The 2,500-nt window shown below is 55.2% G+C and overlaps 1 non-coding gene across 1 annotated transcript in view; it reads left to right on the forward strand.

Annotated features, from left to right (window-relative positions):
- The first annotated feature begins 2,269 nt into the window (after positions 1–2,269).
- LOC126433219 (small subunit ribosomal RNA) overlaps positions 2,270–2,500 on the forward strand; it is a 1,910-nt gene continuing 1,679 nt past the window's right edge. Inside the window, exon 1 of the ribosomal RNA XR_007578332.1 lies at positions 2,270–2,500. This exon is cut by the window's right edge and continues 1,679 nt beyond it. This is a non-coding gene — a ribosomal RNA (small subunit ribosomal RNA).

Below are 2,500 nucleotides of genomic sequence, written 5' to 3' on the forward strand. Positions count from 1 at the left end.
AACCTAACCCATATTGTACCTTAACCTAACCTATATTGCGCCTTAACCTAACCCATATTGTACCTTAACCTAACCCACATTGTACCTTAACCTAACCCACATTGTACCTTAACCTAACCCATATTGTACCTTAACCTAACCTATATTGCGCCTTAACCTAACCCACATTGTACCTTAACCTAACCCACATTGTACCTTAACCTAACCCATATTGTACCTTAACCTAACCTATATTGCGCCTTAACCTAACCCATATTGTACCTTAACCTAACCTATATTGCGCCTTAACCTAACCTATATTGCGCCTTAACCTAACCTATATTGCGCCTTAACCTAACCTATATTGCGCCTTAACCTAACCTATATTGCGCCTTAACCTAACCTATATTGCGCCTTAACCTAACCTATATTGCGCCTTAACCTAACCTATATTGCGCCTTAACCTAACCCACGTTGCGCCTTAACCTAACCCACGTTGCGCCTTAACCCAACCCACGTTGCGCCTTAACCTAACCCACGTTGCGCCTTAACCCAACCCACGTTGCGCCTTAACCCAACACACGTTGGGCCTTAACCTGCTCTGTAATTGTCATACGACGCGTTAAATTAGTGTAGTGTTGCCTAACTGCAACCCCCGCAATATAGTTTGCTACTCGCACTGCCCGGTCCCCAGAGTATCGCTTCATGTTAAACACCTTGCAGCTATACACTGTAATGCGGACGGCAGCAGGACGTACATGCTCAATGCCCTTCGCAGTTGTTCATTGGCATTCGCATGGCGAAGCACAGCCTACGTTGTGGTACGGCTTGTGTCAACTGTCCGCTGATGTTGTACGTCCAAATCACACACTGTACTGCACATTGGTCCTCATGTACTGAATGATACATCGTGGTACATGTGTGACCGTACCACGACTGCGCCAACAACGGCGAACCATACGGTCCAAATATTGTGCACTCAGCTACGTGTCGTCTCCCTATAAGAGCTGGATTGCAGTATGGTATGCCGTGGATGGCGATCACCATGAGCCGTCTGTTGATGTAGTGGCGCGTGTTGTCAGACGTAGTCGTCTCTTCTCACACACCGTGATAGCATGGTGCACTGCGTTCCACATCTGCGACATGCGACAGAGGCCGGTTGACAGTCGTTCGCGCAATGGACATCGCATACGTACGGGGGCCACCTTCCACGTGTTCGCGAAGCGTGCACATGTTGTTGCGTGTATGTGGGCAGACATAGTGTGTCGTGACACCTGACACAGGCATGCAACAATCGTTGAATTTGCAAATGGCGATGGACGTCTACGTTTGCTGGTGACGTTACGCAAATGAAGAACTGGTAAACCGTTGTGGTGCGGTTGTTCTCGCTAGAGGTGAATCAGTGATGGCGACGATCGGTTGAGCTACCAACCGGTTGTTTCAGCGATACCCACCATGCCCACGAACGTGAATGGCATGTGGGTGTGAAGCGATACGCGGCGGTGGCTGGGTGGGACCGTCCCCGGCCGGTGAGGGGGGGCCTCCCGGCGTGCTGGCCGCGCGGTGCGTGGGCGCACGCGCTACAGCCGGCTGGTGGGGGCGGCCAGTGGCAGGCGCGCCGGCCGACGGAGGCGGCAGGCGGCGCAGCTGCGCGCCGGCGCACCCTGCACGCGGCGCCGTGCGGCCAAAGTAGGTCCTCGCGGGCCCGGTGCGAAGCGCGGTGGACATCTGCAGTGTGCTGGTCCGATTGAGGACTGTGTGCGCTGAGGATGCGCCGCCGCCCGGCGCTCGGCGCCGCGACGCCGTCTGCTGCTCGGTCGCCTCTGCGGTTCTCGCAGGTGGATTGTATCGCAGCTGTGCGGACGTGTTGGCGCGTGCGCTGTGCTGGGAGAGTTCGCTTCGGCACCCAAGTGGGGCTTTTGTCCTTCTGTGGCGCTGGCGTTGGAGCTGCCGGCCACCGTAGGTGGCGCGTGTTGTCTCCCGCCGGCAATGCCACGACAGCACGCTCCCGGGCCTCTGTCGGCAGCGGCAAGCTCAGTTGGGAGCACGGGTGGTCGCACCTAAAGCGTCTACTCGCCAAACTCCGGGCGATTGCGCCTCTCTCGAACCCGACCAAGTACTTAGGACGGCGCTGCGCGCCGCCGGGACCTGAGAGGGTTTCGAGGTGTATTGTGCAGGGGAGCTCAGCCTCCTCCTGTTTGCAGAATAATTGAGCGGACGCTTGCGTGTTCGCGCGGGCTCCCGGGACACACTCCCGGGCGGCCGGCTGCTCAGCTCTAGTTGACGCAGCTCCCTGGTTGATCCTGCCAGTAGTCATATGCTTGTCTCAAAGATTAAGCCATGCATGTCTCAGTACAAGCCGCATTAAGGTGAAACCGCGAATGGCTCATTAAATCAGTTATGGTTCCTAAGATCGTACCCACGTTACTTGGATAACTGTGGTAATTCTAGAGCTAATACATGCAAACAGAGTCCCGACCAGAGATGGAAGGGACGCTTTTATTAGATCAAAACCAATCGG

Source organism: Schistocerca serialis, unplaced genomic scaffold, assembly GCF_023864345.2.
Source record: "Schistocerca serialis cubense isolate TAMUIC-IGC-003099 unplaced genomic scaffold, iqSchSeri2.2 HiC_scaffold_1162, whole genome shotgun sequence".
NCBI lineage: Eukaryota > Metazoa > Arthropoda > Insecta > Orthoptera > Acrididae > Schistocerca > Schistocerca serialis.